Source organism: Moschus berezovskii, chromosome 14, assembly GCF_049115385.1.
Source record: "Moschus berezovskii isolate FMDL1 chromosome 14, NW_MosBer_1.0, whole genome shotgun sequence".
Classification (NCBI taxonomy): Eukaryota; Metazoa; Chordata; class Mammalia; order Artiodactyla; family Moschidae; genus Moschus; species Moschus berezovskii.
This window is the reverse complement of record NC_142473.1, coordinates 78,063,539-78,083,938: the sequence shown is the minus strand read 5'-3', so window position 1 is coordinate 78,083,938 and position 20,400 is coordinate 78,063,539.

Here is a 20,400-nt window from a genome sequence, read left to right as displayed (position 1 = left end):
TTTTCTCCTCATATATGTATTACATGCTTACAACTCTCTTCTAAGTGCTATGAGGTCATATTTTCCATTAGGAGATTAGTCATTTTTTCTTTTCTTTTATCCTTTAAAATATGAGATTTAAAAATTGGTACATTAGAAAGATGCATTTAAAGATTACAATAGAAGTAATTTTGTTTTTTTCAAGTTACCATAATTCTTCTTTTAAAAATAACTTAGCAGTTTAGTATATCCTAATTAAGTAATTTAAGTAAGTCTTAACCTATATACATAATATTAACATGAGTTTCTTCCTAAGGAGGAAACAAATATATTCTAGAAATAAATTCTTCAAATTCATACCAAAAATTTAGTATTTTTCTCCCAAAGTTTTTAGGTTCTGTTTTTGCACATGAATTTTTTACGTGTATTTCTTAAAAACCTAAATCTCTATACTGTGATTTTAAAAATATTCACATATAACTATATTAACCTATTTAAAATTAGGAGAAATCTTGTTTATTCTGGAGAATATATGTTAATAGAAGTCAAACAATGCAATCTATTTCTTTTTCCAAATGTGGTATTGGTGACAAAGCTAGAATGTACAGATAGATTGCAGATCTTACAACAGATTCTATATATAATTTCAGTAACTACTTCTTTTATTCTTTTAACCCATAAAATACTTCGAAGCATCTCTTAATGTTTAGACATTTTAATTGCATATTTAGTTTATCTACCTTAAAACATCTGATTTTCATATAAGTAATTTATACTGTTCATACAAGTAAACTGCACTAATAGAATTTCTCCCCAAAATAGAATGAGCTGCTAATATTCTATTATGCTCAAAAAGTTAGTCTGTCTTTTCTTCTCTGACTTTATCAGTATTACACAAGCAAAAACTGCAAAGAGGTCACACACAAAGGACAAGTTCTTGCCTGATTTAAACAAATTGTTTATATTTACGTTATGACCCTACAAAGCAATATTTTGAGTCTATCCCAGAATTTAAGATTCTCTCTCAAACCTTAATTAACTTTAATTCATTGGCCTGCTTTTAAAAACAGTGACCAGTCTTTCAAATTTATCAAAATAGTCTACTTTTTATTTCCATATACACTTACATTTATGTTTAGGAATATTCTACTTGTCTGAAACATCTGTAGTTTCTGATTGTTCTAAACATAATTTTAACTTTATGTCTAAATACTTAGGAAAGCTGTAATGATGGGAATTCTATTATCACGTCAGTCTGTGAGAAAGTACAAAAAAAGGGTCTCCTTTTTTTCCGGGAAACTGATCTTTTTAAATCAAAGTTTTCCAACTAATTTGTTTTATTTAATTTAAAAAGCTTGCTTTCTCTTCTCTTCATAATGTTTGGCATCAATTAGGATAAGCAAAGCTTAAGTACATGTTACTTCTTTTCTCTAATCAAAATGCCATCTCTTCAACAGATGGATAAACAATGGAAAATGTTTCCTTACCTAAAGGTGATACGTTTCACGTTTAAAAAGAATCTTCATGGTTCATCAGGAGATAAAACTTTTTAGATTTTCCTATGGAAATGAAAAAGATACAGGTTAATGAATATGATCACTTTCTACTCTGTAAAAAATCATTATAGGATGATGGCTATTTGAATCTTTTTAGTCATAATTTTAGACAGAAAGGCCTAAATATAATTTAATTAAATAGATGCTGTCAATTAAAAAGTCATCCTGTTTTACTCTTTAAATTTTATCACACAACCATCACAAGGTAGTAGTTTCTTATCCTTACTTGTTCTGTTATTCTGCCACGATATATTCTGTTCTTATGTATATGGCTCAGTTGTTTTAATACTCTTTCAATATATTGAAGCCATTAACTATCTTTATGTATTTTGAGATTTTTCTAATACATAATAATGCCTCCTTTATATATATTTTCTATAGTCTAAATATCAAATCAGTATGTGAAAAAAAAATCCAAACCCTAAACTTTCTAACTTTCAAAAGCCTTTTTCTAACTACAAATCAATTTCCGCAAAAAGAGATGTGTAAAACACTATATACTCTAAGGTAAAAATACTAATACTTTAAGAAAGAGTAAGATCTAGGCTGAACTTTTAAAAACAATTATCCTGCTCCTCCCTCTTCCTCTTTGTGCTGATAATTTTTTCTCCACTTTAATTCAGGATTATATTCATTAACTCACATCATGCCTTTTCTCCAAAGAAAAATTACCTTCTTCTTGGAAAATTTTCAGATTCCTTACATTTCCCCTTAATTTCACAGAAGGATCTACTATTCATACTTCAAATTAAGTATTAATTATGCTGTTTCTCCCTTGAAATTCTTTTCCTAGACCTGTTTTTTCATTCTTCCTTCTGTAAGATTCTACCATACTCCAACTTAGCTTTTTTTTTTAAAAAAACACCAACACAATTTGTCTAATATTTATTTCCCCAACATTTGAGGGCATATTCTAATTTTCTCTTTTGCATTTTAATGCATGTTTCACAGTCTGGCTGATGGTACCTCTTCATACGCTAAGTACAAAGAAGTGCGCTTCCCACTAGAGACTTGTAGGCTTTCATTAAGTAGACAGAAATTTCTTGTTCTTCACCAGGACGTCCCACGTGGGGTTCACATATGGATGAATCAAGTTGGAGAGCTCAGGTGAGTTAGATCCACAAGAAAGAATGCCAACCACAGATACCACTATTCACATCACTGAAAGAATCTTAGGTAAACTACCTTGATACTGGACAGGTTTCAACATTCATATGCACAAGCACTAAAAAATTCCTTTCCCTTATGTGACCCTAGGCTATCTTTGATTTCTTAAGCCATTATTTTCAAAGGATGTGAGCTTTGTGGTATAATTTGCATACACAAAGCAAAGGTTTCTTTTGAGGGTAGGATCATTGGCCACCCAGACTCAACCAGTTCCTACAACAGAAGCCGCGTTGACCTCCAAGGTCTCCACCCAGACTAGACACTTAAGTTCTGCCTCTCAATTTGCCTGTCATATGCTCCTGAGGGATTGAAAATAAGCATACAACTACACCGTGCCTCAGTTTCTTCATCTCAAACTTCATTCTCTGACTCAGTACACCAAGCCGATGCTGATGTGGGAGTAACCAGTGAAGGCAGAAGCAACAGGCCAGAAGCAGAGGAACTTAAACTAACCGGTGTCTATCGCTCAACTCCACCCATTTTCCTGAAGCATCCCAGCAATGGAGGTGGGCTGTGGCATTGGGTGAACTTGAGGGAATGAAATGGACACCCTCCAAAATCTCCAAACCCTACACCAGTGCAGGCAGTGATATGGCCAGAAATAACAGCTAAGTTTTTCTTTCTTTAATAATAATAATAATACAAGCCAGACTAAAAGCCTCTTACTAAAATATTGACACGATAGGTAAATGCTTTTTATAAAAAAGAATACACAAGTGGGTTCAGAGCCATAAAAATCTTTGCTTCAGCCTGTGTTTTTGGGCTTCCCTGGTGGCTCAGATGGTAAAGAATGATTCAGGATTCATCTGGAAGATCCCCTGGAGGAGGGCTTGGCAACCCACTCTAGTCTTCTTGCTCGGAGAATCCCATGGACAGAGGAGCCTGGTGGGCCACAGTCATGGGGTTGCAAGGAGTCGGACATGACTGAGCGACTAAAACACAGCGCTGCTGGCTTTTTCTCCATGTAAACAGACAAACTAGTCCTCACTCACTAACCCTATGCTTTTGTAACTGGGGAGCAAACACAGTGAGGAGCCTTTAAACCCCTCAGAGAAACTCCCTCCACCCAACACTGGCTCAGGGACTTGCAAAGGAAACTCAGCAAAGTGTTGTTAGTGTTTAGGAGGATTTCTGTCCCCTCCCCTGTTCAGAACTCCATGCCAAATTAATCTCTTTCAATCCTGTTGAGATTCTTCATTATTTTAAAAAAAGCACTAAGCTTAAACTTAGTTAAAAGTGATTTTTTTTTGAAGCCAAGATATATTCATCCTAAACAGTAACAGATTAACTGCTTACCAGTTTCAACACCAGCTGCAAATGGGGTTGATTCTTCATCTGCTGGAACCATCGGCACTGCCAGACTCTCCCCCAAACTTCCTTTTCATTTTAGAAGCCAAGTTCCTAGAAATAATTTGAGAAAAAAAAAAAAGAATTTTCTTTATCATGGACTTTTATACATTAATCACAAACCCAATGGAACATTGTTTAGCATAAAATTAGAGTTCTCTCTCTTCCTCCTTCTCTCCCTCTTTTTTAAAATTAATTTGGGAAAATTCACTGTCTTCTCTACTCTGCTGTCCTACCTGGGTATCACTTTAAAACCCAAGAAACTTCCTCTCTCTTTTCCTTCATCCTTACTTGAAATCTCTCTTAAACATACCACAAATTTCCCTGGCATCGCTGTAATGTAATCCCGGCCAAATTTCTCCAAACTCTGTTCTCATAGAAATGTAAAATGAGGGGGTTGTACAGGACAATCTCCAAGGTCCCATTTAGCTCTAACATTTCTATATGTGTCTGTGATGATCCAGAGAAACTGGACTCACTCCACATGAGCACCCAAATTGGGGCCTCATTTCTATGTTACTGCTGTCACTGTGTTTCTGTAAACTTTTTGCTCAATTACAATATAACACACATTTTTTCCTGCCTTTCTAGGCTAACAGTCCCCTCTTCAATTTGCTTCTTCAAACTATTTATTTTCTTTCTTTAAGAAACCTTCTATATCACTGATAATGTTAAGTCCATCCTTCCCATCAAGACCATCACTGCCACCAGCAGCCTTTTACTGACCTAGTTGAGGATCTCTTAATAACTCTGTAACACATTCTTCTAAGTAAAACAAGAGTGTTTACTTACCCTACTGTTGACAGCATCCTCCTCCTCATCTATACCATTTATGATAGTTTCCTAGATGGCAGATGACTAAACACTGCTCATTTAACCTATCAATCTTCTAATGCAGACCTATTATCATCCCCATGTTACAGATGAGGAAATTGAGCCAAACAAAGGTGAAGTCATTAGCCCAAGATGTATTCCTAATGAGTGAGGGATCCAAGTTCGAAAACCATGCATTGTGGGGACAGAGCTTGTACCCTTAACCACCAGGATGCACTGCCTCTCTGCTTAAATGATTTCCATGGGCCCTCCCACCTCTAAAATCCTCTGATTACCCAGCACTTGATTACCTCAGAATATGTAATCTCTTAATTGATGAATTAGGCATAATCAGAGTATCTCCTTTAAGATTGTGAGAATTAAAGAAATTTAATGTAAAGCACTCAAAACAGTGGCCAGCACAGAGTAAATAGTTTGAGAAGATGTCAGCAGTTATTAATGGGTGAGCTCTCAATTTGCTAATGAACACACTAAGTTCAGAAGTCAGAGGAAAAATCTACAACTGGAACCCAGGAGTAACACATCCGCTTTTTCTTCTTCTTTTTAAAAATATTATTTACTAAAGCAAGGCTAACTTAAAAGACACAAATTTTAAGACTTTAAAATATCCCATGCCTCGTGTTTCTTAGTCCGGGACTTTATCTATTGAACCACACTGCTCTTGCTAAAAAGCAAATTCCAGGGAATCATCAAGTCTAGATTTGCCTGTCTTCATCTCCTGACGCACAGCTGAGCTTTGTTAACCTGAACGTCGGCAGTGATTGTTTTTGGAAGAGCAAGATTACCAGACCCTTCTCATCTATTAAAAGTGGCCTCCATGTTGAAGACAGGTTTAAAGTTTTTTCAAATAGTAATACTGATTTGATGAAATGTATTTCTCACAGAAGCCCCATACTTGAAAATGAGCCCATTTTATATGTATTAACTGAAAAAAAAAAGATAAAAGGTGTTCAAAAGGAAAGATCTCCTTACCTGTATAAACAAAATGGGGCCATTTATATCTTTAAATCAATGTGACATATTAAATATGGTAACAGTAGTTTCCATCATGCATTTGTGTACAGCAAAGACTCAAAGAGCTTGACATGAACACGGGTGAAGCTGAGCTGCGCGATCTAGAATTTTATGTAGAAACAGTCCCTTCACTACTGGAGATATATTTTCTGTTTGTGTCCTCATGGCAATAAATAAACACACACATTTTGTGAGAAATATACTAATATACTATATACCATAAAAATACTACATTACTTGGTTAGAACATAGCTATTGTGGTAATTACTATTCAAAAGGTAAAAGAAACATTTTAAAGAAGTACATAAATCTGGCAATTCCAAAGACAAGTAAAATAAAATATCTTGGTACAATTTGTAATTCCATAATTTATATCATCAACATCAGATTTGCAGATACTGAGTACCTTGATTTCCTCTCAAGTTCTTTTCTGAGAATCCAAGTTTTTATTCCTGTGACTTTCTTCAAGCAACATTCCACCTTGCCCCAAGGTCAGAACCCCAACTTTTCATCAGTTAGCTCTTGTAAATAAAAAGGAACGTGTCTTCATTTTTTAATGTCTATTGTGCTTTTCTTGTAGTTTCAATTCTAGGATTTTAAATGCACTTAAAAACCATTAAATAATATTTTCGTATAGGATTTCCTTTTTATGCCAGTTTATGTGTTACTAATCATATTCTTAAGAACTAAAGCATCACCAAGAACTTGAAATGTGCCCTGAGACCAGAGATTCCCTCTTAAATGTGCACAAAAATATTATCTCAGTGAAAGTTTATTTTATCAATATGTGTGGTATTTTTGGCATCAAAATATTGAATCCCTAAAGGGTTTTTTGGGGGGTTTCCAATTATTTACTATGAAAAATTTCAAAGAAAAGTAGAAATAGTATAACAAATATGCATGCATATATCATTTCTATTTAAATAGCTATTAACATTTAATCATTATTTGCTTCATCTCCCTTTTTTCTTTGCTGAGGTACTCTAAAGGAAATTACAGACATTGTGGCATTTAACTCCCAAATACTTCACTGTGTTCATCTAAAAAGTAAGGATATTTCCCCACATAATCAGAATGCCATTATCACTCCCACCAAAATAACAACAACTCCCTATTACCCAGGCCATATTCTAATTTCTCTACTTGGAATATAATTTTCTTGATATTATCTTTTAAGTCTTTATTCTGTCATCAGTGAAAGTGTATACATTCTTAATTAAAAGCCCTCTCTCTGAAGAGGCTAATTCCAACCAGTTGTGCTAGGAAAGCCATGCCTACCCTGACTGCTCCACGCCCATTATCTGACCGATCATCAGACACCATCTAGTCTCCCTTTGTCTGATGGTGATGTCACGTTACATCAAACACTGATGCTAACTGCTAAGTCACTTCAGTCGTGTCCGACTCTGTGTGACCCCATAGACGGAAGCCCACCAGGCTCCCCCGTCCCTGGGAGAACTGGATAAAAGATTCTGTGAAATTTCAAATAGGTATCTCCCCTCAATAATCAGTGGGCACTGGTGAGCAAACAGAGAGTGGGACAAGGGACCATAAACCCTGAATATAGTGACGTAGCTTAAAATGGGGTTATTTTGCCTGATCATTCACTACAGGTCCGTATAGCCCCATCCAAACAAGATGCTAAGGTGGTGATTTTCTATACAGTCAAATTCACTGAAATTCAGAGGAAAAAATTCACTTTTCCTTCAATTACTTTTAATTCGGTAAAAGTAAAATTATAATAATCCATGAGGGGAATGGAGCAATTGGATTATTTGGATTGAGGCTTTTCGAAGGGTTCAGGAAGGAGACTGGAAATTAACCTGACATAAATTTTGAGTTGTGCTTTGTCATAAAGACTAGGGCAAAAGCCCTCTCTTGTACTTTTGTAGGACATAGAAGAATAAAGAAAATAAGAAACCTACCTAAGTTTATCTTTTCTCTACCATCAGCAAGCTATTTGTTCTTCTAGAAATGATCACGTCTTTTATCCATATCTATATATCTTAGTTTCTCAAAAACTCACGCAAACAAAGGAAGATGGTCAGTCAGGGTTTTGCAAGCTCTGACACTCGAAGGCTGTTCTTCCATGCTATTCTCAGTGAGAGCATTGCTTTTAACAGCTAAACTGCATCCTTTCTCAACCTTTACCTTTGGCATCTTCCCCTTCCCCCTGAAGCCACAAGGCTACCTTAAAAATGTTGTTCTCTTATTCTTTTTAAATTAGTTTTTTTTTCTTTTGGTTTACCTATGACCGAACTAGTTAAAGAAATACAAATTTTAGTTTGTTCTCGGAGTTAAAACTGGGTAAGGAAAAGGTAAAAATACCTTCCCCTTCCCTGTAACCAAACTGTACCATATTATACTTTCTCTCTCTTTTTTATTTTATAATAAGGGAACTACAGCAAAAATATGAAATAGAAAAGATTTACTGACAGTATCAGAATTGAGTAAGGCATGCTCAGCTACACTCAGCCATGTGCCTCCCCCAAGAACCTCCTTCTAAAAGACACACCAAAAATAAAACAGATAACCAACAAGGGGGAAAAAAAGACATGCCAATATGCCCACGTGTACATTTACAAAAATATACGTGTAGAAATGTTTACATGTGATATGATAATTTAGGTGGAGGAAACCAAAGTGAACTACTGTCCAAAACGGGACCAACAGACAGTATGGGAAACCAAAATCCAAAGACAATCTTCTGTTTTTTCCTTTAGTCATAAAAATCTTTTCAGAAAAATAAATCAGTTAATAGTTGTCTACCTCCCCTTACACGCTTCTGAATTTAAAGGCAAGAAAAATGGAAACTATGCAAGAAGTTTAAAAAAAAAAAACCATGCTGTAAAGGATCTAAAAGATCTAAAAACTCAGAAATCCGTCCCTGACCAGTGACATTGTCTGCAGAGCCACTCAGTGTATATGCGGATGGACAGACAGGCTGTGCGTCCATCCTTATCCCTGTGATCGTCACATTCGACACCTTCCTACCCTCATTCAATGGGATGTTACGAGAAACAACCTTAAAACACACATCAAAAATCATTAATTGCCTCACAAAAAAGGTGGTTTTTTTCCCCTGCACAGAGTAACTAAGTGCAGTTTACAGTAGAAGTCTTATATTATGCCATCCTTTACAGCATGTCCAAGAAACAGGATGTTAGCATCATTTACTCATCTAATAAGTGTTACTAATTCTCACTGCATCCCTGGTAATAAGACATTGGTCTTTGAAGTTGAAAGGGTCCTTAAAGATCATCTAATTCAGTTTTTTCTCTCTACAGAGAAAAATGAGAGAGGTAAAATGACTTACCGAGGTCATACAGCTTTCTGAACTGTTTATCTTCCTCAGTAGATGCAAAGAGCTCAAAACAAGGAACTGCCAGGGACATAATAGAGAACAGCTAGCAAAACTAAAAGATGAAGAAGAATTGTACCTTCGGACAACCTTTCAGAAGAAGGAAAAGCTCTGGTCGTTTTCTTCATCCCTTCTTTCTCACTTCCCAGCCCCAGCACCATGCTGTGGAGTGATCAGCCACTGCCTCCGGATCGCTCTCCAGCCCCCAGTGTGGTGAGAGGGAGAGATGAGAAGGGAAGACAGGATGCTGGCTGTAGGACATAGAGGCTACCCAAGACGCAGCTGAAACCATGCTTCAGAAAAATGGCAGGATCCCTACAGATTGAGCTCTCCATCAAATATTGATAAGGGAGTTCATTTCTCTGAGAATCCACAGCTCATTGCAGGGTACCACAGAGCAGAGCAGCTCAGGGTTTAACAGAGAACAATTCTTACAATGAAAGAAAGGAAGGGGGAAGAAGACAGAAACAAAACTCATTTTTTTTTTTTGTTTTTCATTCAGTCTCCTGATACGGAACCTTATTGTTTCCCAGTATTAATATTAATAATCTCCTTTTACTGAATGGGTCTAAAGGAGCTCGGTTGGTGCCTATTAGGACTGACCATTCTCTGGACAAGTTAGAAACTGCCTTTAGGAATTTTGAGGGAAAATGTTTGGAAGATCTTTAAAAAAAAAAATAGTGATGCTGTATCTGTTAACATGTAATTTTTAATTAACTTAGAAATTTTTGTAGTATTAAAAATCTATATTCTGGTCTCTTAAAGTAGTTGCCAATAACAATGAAAGCTTAACAAGTAAGTTGTGTTTATTTCTAAAATATATTTTAGAACGTCCTCTTGATACAAAAGGACTTGGAGCTCTCTTATTAAATAGTTATAAAGAGACACTTGAGTTCCCTTACTTCCCACCCAATCTGTTCAAAAAAACTTTATTATTATTATTATTTTTTTTACCCCTGGCCTGACCACCCACCATCTACTTGCTGCCTGCACCAAAACTTAAACCTCCTTTGTAGGCTCAGTCGTGTCCAAGCAATCAACTTTAGAAAGGCAAAGGAACATTTTTTTAAGAAAATAAAGCTATTAGATGATTAAGATTTCATTTACGGGCATTAAGTCCAATGCTGGGGAAACTTCAGTACAGGTGATATATTAATTAAGGCAGTAAAAACTTAACCATCTTAAACCTTCATCCCTTTTCACCCCTTCAGTTAGCTATCCAGTTAGGTTCTTACAAGGAGGTGAAATTCACAGAAACACAGAAGTTGAGGTGGCCAGATAGCCCACCTTCCCCGACAGTCCACTCTGCGGCAAGATACTTCAGTGCAGGGCATTTAGACAAAAGTGCTTCTGCTTGTCACAGATAACCTTTGTGCTCAGGGGCTTCTTGTGATTTTTAATACCCTCCAGGACAGTATCCCCTAATAAAATTGGAAGCATGAGAAGCACACAGGAGAGCTGAAAAAAATTAAAAGCACTCTGGAAACGCCCACTTTTGGGGTAATTCGGACCCTTGCTGTCTTGTCAATAGACACTTGCCCTAAGGTTCATTCATCACCCCCAAAGACAAGTTGTCAAAGTAACCAGAGGACTTAAAGTCAACTAGCTCACTTTTCACATCTTATAAATAGGCTGGGATTGGAGAGGAAAGCACCCTAAGTGACACAACCAACAGGCTGAAAAATCCAGAACGTCTTCCTCCTCTGCGGTTCTCTTTTCTATGCCCTGGATTTCACCTTTCCAAAATGTTTAATTATCCATTACCTCAATCAATCCTGCAAGGAAACCTCTGCGGCTTGTAGAGTTATCCCCATTTTCCAGACAAAAAAATTACTGTAGAAGTTTACACAGAGAGTCACTGCCAGACTCAGAATTAAAGTCAGATCTTCCAGACACACTGGAGAAGGAAATCCTGTATTCCTGCCTGGAGAATCCCATGGACAGAGAAACCTTATGGGGTCTCAAAGAGTCAGACACAACTGATGGACTAACACTCCTGGACACAGAATCAGATGCTCTCCTAACTGACAACTGAAAGCAATAGTTTCTGTTTATTTAGTGTCTACATTTGAACTTCACATATTATGATTTTTCTTTGGTATTCCAATTTTTAAAAAATAGCTAACAAGATTTAAAAAATCCTGTTTGAATTGGAGAGCAGACTAAATACAAATATTCCCTTGAAAAAAAAAGAATTTCAACACTCCAACATTCCTACTTGGAGAAAGAAATGGCAACCCACTCCAGTATTGTTGCCTGGATAATCCCATGGACAGAGGAGCCTGGTGGGTTACAGTCCATGGGGTCGCAAAGAGTCAGACACAACTGAGCGACTCACACACCACATCCCTACTAAACAGTTATGGAGAATGTATTGATTTGTAAATTTCCTCTGGATCTCACAGCAGGCTTTGCCATGGCTGGGAAACCCAACCCTATGGGCTTTCCTATTTTATAGTGATACTTTAATACAGAAAAGAACGTGCAGTCACAAGGAATTCACCAAGTAAACTTGTATAAAGCCTATCGAGGATGTGGGTGAGAGAATATGTCCTTCTATGCTGAAAAAATGAAAGTGTTAGTCTCTCAGTCATGTCCAACTCTGCGACCCCACAGACCGTAGCCGCCCCCCTGCCCCCCCGCCCCCCGCCCGGCTCCTCTGTCCATGGGATTCTCCAGGCAAGAATACTGGAGTGGGTTGCCATGCCCTTTTCCAGAGGATCTTCCTAACCCAGGGATCAAACCCAGGTCTCCTGCATTGCAGACAGATTCTTTTACTTCTCAGCAGATGTAGAGAAAAGTGATAAGGAAGAGAGAAGAGGGAAGAAAAAGGAGGAAACTGCACCAGGCAGGTGCCACAAACTCCAAGAACAGGACTCCCAAAGGGTTCGGATCTTCTGCCGGTCAACTCTTCTGAGGACAGTATAATTTTATATTGGTTAGGGTGACCTAATAGATTTAAAAATGTAGAGAGAAAATTGAACAAATACGAAGGACAAATAAAAATATAATAGTAGCTTTCTCAAGGTACATTTAGAGATAATGAACTAGACTTACTCCTGTTACCAAAAAAAAAAAAACCACATAGGATCATAATTTGAATTACCAAGATGTTACAGGACCCCATTAGAATCACTTGACACTGCTCATTTGGAAAATTATAATATTATAAAAATTACTATATTTTGTTGAGAAGTCTAGGTCATTTGTTCGATGCAAAGGGACTGCAAATAGGCTTTGTCAGAATTGGCAGTTATTCGATCTTCCTAGGTTCATAGACAGAGAGGAATAAAGACGTTTCTTCCTTTCCCCTCCCTCCCATCCTCCTCCACCCATTATCCGTGTTTATCCAGAAAAATAGTCCTGGGTAAGTCAACTTCCAATTCTATCAACATTAAAAAAAAAAAAAAATAGTGGGGCTTGGATCATGTTTGGCCCAGTAACTACTTTATAACATTTGCAACAGTAAACCCAGACATCAGGTGAAATATTATGAGATTAATGGTACAGATTATCCGTAAAGATAAGTGACATTCTCAGGCACTCATTTAGATAGCTCACAACACTTTGGATTAAGCCAGTTAAACGGCATTGCAAAAGTCTACAATACTTGTTTGAAAATTACTTAGATGAATCTTGGAGCTTTTTAAGAGAGCTTTGGGATAGTCTATAGATGCCATAATGTGGTATCACAGTTTAGTTACTACCATGAATACAATAAATATACAAAACCAAAAGAATATACATGTATGCTTCCATGTATTTATTCATTTATTTCTTGGGTTATGGTTATAATACAGGTTTAAAAAAAAAAAGGAGGGTGGATTAGAAAGTTAACATTGCTCTGGAGATTAGTTCTAACCTAACCAAATGTGTATTAGGACAAGATGTTTTTAAGTTGAAGCCTGAAAAAATGTAAGATGGTGAAGTGGTCTTCTTGTCCACTTTTATTAACATTTATATTTGCACAATGTATTCTTTTTGGGTAGCCAATTTCTTTTTTATCTGTGAGTTGTGAGCCAGTGTTCATCTGAATGCCTAACACATCTTGAGAATTAAAAATGCTTCTAAAATTCTAGTCAATCGTGATAGTGAAGAGTGTTCAGGACCAGAGGGTTTACTTGTGGCTGTTTTTATTAACATGTGGATAGCAAAAGAAATGTAGTCAATAGTTTGCCAAGCTTGAACCAATAATGTCACTGAGAATGCTCAAATCTATTTTATTTGGGGTAAGTTTCAAACAGAAAGTTCTTCAGTAAAATGGGATATCACTATAAAAACAAAACATGAGAAGCTAATAAAAAAAGAAAATTAAAATGTTTTATTTTAAAAAGGAAAGAAAATTGTATTGAAATGGGATCAAATTTCTCCAGTAATTAAAAAAATCATTGCTTTGTAATATTTACCTTATGTGGTAGGTTGCATACATTTTAAACCATTTCTTCTTTTTTAAAAGTAGATTTATAATATTGTTTTAAGTGTGCAGCAAAGTGCTTCTGTTATATATACATATATTATTTTTTCAGATTATTTCCATTATAGGTTATTATAAAGTATTAAATATTATTCACTGTGTTATACAGTAAATCTTTGATGGTTTTATTTCTTCTTATGTGGTATTTGTAAAAAAAATCATAAAGACAAAAACTTCTGGACTAATATTGAGAGTTTTAAAATATTATTACCTATATTATAACTGGCAAAAAGAAAAATTTGCCACTTTTTCAATTCATTCTAATAATACTTTGAAAATACAGATAAGATTTTTTTAACGTTAGGCAAAATTAAAGCTTCTTAAAGATTTATTGACAGAAAACAACAAAATTCTATAAAGCAACTATCCTTCAATTTAAAAATAAATTAATTCTAAAAAACTTTTTAAAGGTTTATTTATCATGATCAAGAGTCTAAAGGTTAGAATTATGTCAGAATTCTTTGATCAAAATCTAGAGAGGAATATCATTTAGAATATCTGAAATTATGTTTTAGAAAGAGATGCAATTTACTTATTAAGCTTTCATTGATATTGGCAATTACTCTGAGACCAGAATACAGATTTTTTAATACTATGAAATTTTTAAGCTAATTAAAAATTATATGCTAACCAGATATAGCATTACTATTTTTAAAACGTTTTCGTATTTCATAAAGGCATAATAGTAAATAATAAAATAGTAAAATGACATTTTAGGGTTTTTTTTAATTGCCATTTTCATTTTCTCTATGGTCCCTATTTTGTATCATTATAAATACTTTGTTAAATCATGTTATTTTAGCTCAAAAACATACCTAAATTATTTTTTTATAAATACAGTTCATTGTAATTGAGTCAATTTTGTTTCCAAATCAAGGACTAATACTTAAACAGAAATTCAGGAGATAATAGGGCTTATCCCTAATATTTTTCTTAATGTTGGTATAGCTCCATATAATTACTATAAAACCAGTTATTGTGTTTTTATAATGTCAGCATTTCTGTATGAAAACCAAAAATTTGCACAGGACTCTGTTGCCTGCATGAAGCCTCACAACCGGATGTTTGTAAGTGTCAGGTAGCTGAGAACCGAGTTGTTTAACCTTTGTGCATCTTCTAAAACCAAGCTATCCCTCTGTAACTTTCAAAATTGTGAGATTAATTCATTAAGAAAGTAAAGCAAAGTAAATGCAACTGGGTAGCCATAGATTTGAAGGTTCTGAAACTGTATTAAAATTTCCCTCCTTACTGATTCTTTGTGTGGCAGTTTCTACATTCCGTGTAATACCCATTTTATCATTATTTTCACCCCATAGAACATGTAATATTTATTTTTATAGCAATGCAAATACTTAGTTTAGTAAGATAAGATTATCAACCATGTTTTGAGTTACCCTTTGCATCAAAATTGTAATCTGCTGTATCTGTTTCATTTAAGCCTAAGAACTGGCAAAATAGAAAGCTGAAAAATAATGGTATTATTTTCCTTTGAAAATGTTACTTATTTTACTACAGGTCTCAGATAAAATGAAAATAACCTTTTCTTCTGAAATTATTGTTTTAGCAAATTTTAAAAAATAAAATGCAAGAAATCTTCAATATGCCATATGGTTTCTGTTTCTTGCTAGTTCATTTATCTGTGAAAACAAATGCATTATTTTTATATGCATTTAAAAAAAACAAATAAATATGTGATGAATTCTAGAATTTATACTTTATATTTAGAATTTATAAATAAATTGAAGAAAGTAGAAGGTTTATACTCTAATTAAAGGTTACAAAAATCTGACCAATAAAATATCAACTTACTTAAATATCTGGCACGCAAAATAAAACTTTGTTATTCTGCTTTATAGATCTAAAAAGAGCTTGCCTAAAACAATTAAAAATTTTTTATATATTGTTAAAATTGCTTTTGGCATTTAGTAAGTGTTTTTAAATAGAATTTCTATTCAGAATGTATACTTTCCCATTGTTTTATAAATAGATACAATGCAGAGTTTTTTTAATTTCAGTTTTTCAAAACTTGAAATTAAAAAATCTTAAGCAGTTAATACTTTCTTGGCAACTCCTTGCTTTTCATAGAAATAAAACTTTAATGAAGTTATCTCATCTTCCTTTCAAATATTAGTATTTCAAATATCAAGAATTTAAAATTTTAAAAAGCAGAGGAAGAGTTTTCAATATTTACAATAATGTTATTCCTAAACTAACAGGTTTATGAATTAAAAATAATTTGTATTAACATTTAGAAATTACCAATGATTTCTTATGGAAGAAAATACAAATTCATATTGCTTTTTAACAGTATCATATGTTAACTATCAGTCCAAACTTGTTAATTTTGATCTTTTAAAATATTTTTTTTAATTATTAAAGACAGATTTCAGGACTATGTTGACAGTGAATTTCTATAGTTATCAATTATGATTTCATAAAAATGTTCCAACTTGGCAAAAATTATAGCAATGTAATTTACAAGGATAACATCTTCTTTCTATAGTTTGGTTCTTTCCTTTAAAATAAGGTTCATGTAAACACATGATAAAATGTCTTACATGCTTTCAACATATTTCTAAGCCATGATTCCCAACAAAATATATTTTAGTCCTATCTTCTTTTTTTCTAAATTATAAAACAATTGCCAAACTGTTAATAAACAAAATTTAATTTTTCAGATTATTTTAGAATTATCTATTTTTACTTTAATTCTGAAAATACATAAAATTAAAAAAAAATATGTACATCGTTTTAACAGTTACTATTAGTTTAACATTTAGGGATTAAGGCCAGTATTTGCCACAGGCTTTATAAAAGCTTTATAAAAAAGGTTTGAAATATTTAATCATGCCATCCTGAAAAAAATCTTCAAATACGACAAAACTTAATGGAAGATCCTAAAAGTTAAATCTGAGGAAGTTTTAATTTTTGGTTTTGCTTTCTTTTTATGTGTTATCAATCTAACTTCATAAAGTTTAGGCTTTTTGTGAACAGACAACAGCTATTTCATGTATGATTTGGAATTATTGTTTTGATGCTTTTGTTTGTAGAAGAACTGTCTTTTAAATTTTTTGTGTGCCTGAACCTTCTTTAAAGCAGTATCGGAATTAATGTGATTCTGTTGAATGTATTCCATTAGTCTATATTTGAAAAAAGTGAGATAAATAATAAACTTCCTTTTAATACTTATTTAACTATTCCTGGTTTAAAGATTATGCTTCTAATTTTCTAATAGGGTGTATGACAGGCCTTTGCAATAGTAATTTATGGCATGAATGGGTTTCAAATTTCAAATAATTTAAATATCTGATATATTTCATGGACTATTAATCTACTCAATTTTTACTTTGCAATTTACAGTCCAGTTCAGTTTTATGTGAACATTTTCTTTAAATTTTTAAAGTATACTTATAATGTGTTTAAAAAAAATTTTTTTTTAATATTATCTACTTTTATCTGATTGGATCAATGCAATTACTTTTGAACTTCTGAACCTTTACAATTTCATAGCTTGGCTGTTACTTTAGCACCTATCAATAAAAATACTAATGTTTACTAAACACTGGTTATAATTCCTTTCTTTATTTAAAGTGTAATTCACAAGAATATACAAATACCATGTAAACATAACTATAGGCATCCAGCTGAAGATAGCTTAATGAGTTTCTTTCGTCTTCTGGTTAAATCTTGTCATCTCATCTGAAAAAGAAAGGTACTTAGAAGGTTAGACTTAAGAAAACTTTTTAGTAGGGAGAGGGGGGTCATTACAAACACAAGATTTTCTATCCCTCATTAAAATAGCTTCCAATTTTCTTGAAAGAGGATTCTCTGAGAGCTTCCTTTCTTTTCCTATAAATTATACACATTTTATTGAGTTTGAACGCACAGGAAAAAAAAATGCTCATGAAATTTCTCACTGACTCAAACCTTAAGGCCCTTTTCAAATTCTCAGACTGAAGTACAATTATCTGGTGAATTGATCAGTGAGGACAAACAATTCAGATAGTTTAGGCTCCTCAAAATTTTTTTTCAGTGAGGGGATTTTTTTCCTTTGAATTATCTGAATAATTGCTTCAACTCTCCAGTTCAATTTGCAAGCCTAGACAGGAAACTAGATTGAATAAGGCTTGGAAGGATCGTGATTTTTTGAGACTGCATTTTGAGTTGTAATTCTTACTATCTTCCATGTGTAACTTCACTGAATGCTTGCATTTGAGGCCTTCCAGAAATCTTGTGAAGTTTAAGTGTTCATCCTATATATATATGTGGTTTTAAAACTTACCAGGGTCTCTTCTGCTTTTTCTCGTCTAAAAATTCACTTCAGATTTTCTTCATATGGCACTTATAATGAAGGAAAATATAAATTATCTCTCCTCCCCCACCCAGTTTTCATGAACAAATGAAAGTGTTTTTACTCTTTTATATAAAAGGAAAAAGCCTGTATTTGTGGTTTTTTAAAACATATTGCTGAAAGACTATTTAAAGATAACTCGTTTTTTTGAGAAAAGAAACAATGCAGCAATGGTTTAATTTGCTAGACACAGATTTGTTCGATTATGCGTTGCTGAAACCCTGTATTAGAAAACATTATGGATCATTTCATAAGATAAAAAATAAGCTACTTTACAAAAATCATGTTTGAAGAATGTGCAAAAAAAATCTGAATCTTTAATCATCGTTTTTTCAAATGGCTAATAATGACTGGAAAGAGTTTAAAATGTGATTGAATGAAAGTGGTCAATAGATACAACCTTCCAGTTATAAGATATATAATTACTGGAGATGTAAGGAACAACATAATGACTACAGTTAACACTGCTGTATAATATATTTGAAAGTTGCTAAAGGAATAAATCCTAAAATTTCTCATCACAAGGAAAAAATTTTTTATAACTATCGTCATTGAACTGTCAATGATTTTTCAGTGTATGTAGGTCAAGTTATTATGCTGTGCACCTTAAACTTATAGAGTGCTGTATGTCAGTTATATCTCAATAAAACTGAAAAAGAAAATAGTAAAAAGAAATAAAAATTTTTTAAATATGATGGATTCAGAAGTTCAAATGAATGTCAGCTTACAGCTCCAACAGTTGCTATTGCTATGTTGATAAAACAAGACCTTGCATGGAATTCTTTATTTTCAGCCATTTAAAGTAAATTATACTCTCGCTCCAGAATAGAACTTGGAAAGTAAAGCTGTAGCCACAAGATCCAAAAACCACACAGGCCTTGAATTTTGTTAATCAGTTGATCTTAAAACATGACTCTCGCAATATTATTTTTCCTTACTGCTATTTTTGAAACCCACAAAGTACCTCTTTGACACCACAAATAGCATCTATTCACTATTAAACAAATTGAGCTAACCAAAAGGAAAAAAAATTCAAAACAGAAAAGGATTTAATCACATACCCTGTAGAACTGTTTGATTCCCTCTTGATGTTAAAATTCATGAGACTGCCTTTTTCAAAATGGTCCTTTATTAAGCCATTTTGGTTTGGGTGTACCTGGATAAATTTTTATAAGTCTTTCTCCTCCAAAAAATTTTTTCTCAAGGGGATTCATGTCTTCATTTGTCATATGATGGTTCCTTATTCATGCCCTCTTTTCTTTTCAAAGTGCGTGAACTAGTAAAATTAAGGTGAAAGAACACTAGGCTAGTAAGTCTGGAATAGCACCTTTTCAAAACATTGCAGATTCCATCAGTCAGTTGCAAATCTTTCATTTATAAAATCTGATCACCTCCTTTCTCACATATCCTCTTCTATTTATCCTACAATGGATTTTCAGTATTCTCACTGATAGAATGAGAGTGAAGTTCCAACTTCAGATAATAAAAGGGTAGTTGGTGGCCAAGGGCTCTGAGAAGTTAACAGGGTTCAATAGGGATTAAAACAGTAAGAGTGTAAAATTCCCTGTCCCTCAAACACTGTACAGGGCATTCAGTTACCTCATCCTGATTTTTCCTTCCTAGGATAACCCATCTCTGGTTTACCTTCTCCAGAGACAGAGCTCATGCAACTTTACAAAACCACTTCAAATTGTTTAGGGTGCAAACCCTTTCCTATTTTTGGACAAAAGGAGTAAGATTGGAGCACCAACTACATAACTGGTGCTGTGACTCAACTAAACCTTTGATTTTCAGAATAGAAAGCTTTTTAACCCAGCAGATAGAGATCAGCTAGGATAACCCATAACTATGGAAACCATTCAGTGTGGATTTTCTGGGGTAGCCCCAATTTCATAAATTGCTATTCTTTTCAATAAAAATGAATTATTAGACATGCACTAAATGTGATGTAAATTTACAGCCATGAAAGGTATTTTCTATCTATGGACTCATAATTCAGAAAAAAAAAGACATCTATCAGGTAAAATATCCCCAACTAAAAATGTGGGGAATTACTGTTACCATCAAACTTAAGAATTTGGGAAAAATTCTTTACAAGGGATATAAATATGAATTGTAAATTTTAAGTCCTTGGCTCCCCAAAGGGTGCAGTATCTGGTAACGAGGGTTTTTGTTTTCATTTAGCGACATATGTGTGACCACAGTTCCTTTACTCTTGATCTATCTATTATTCTACATTCATATCTGTCTACATAACCTTAAAATAACCAATCACTTTAATCAATTCCATCAGTACTATGGGAACTAGGAAAAGGCA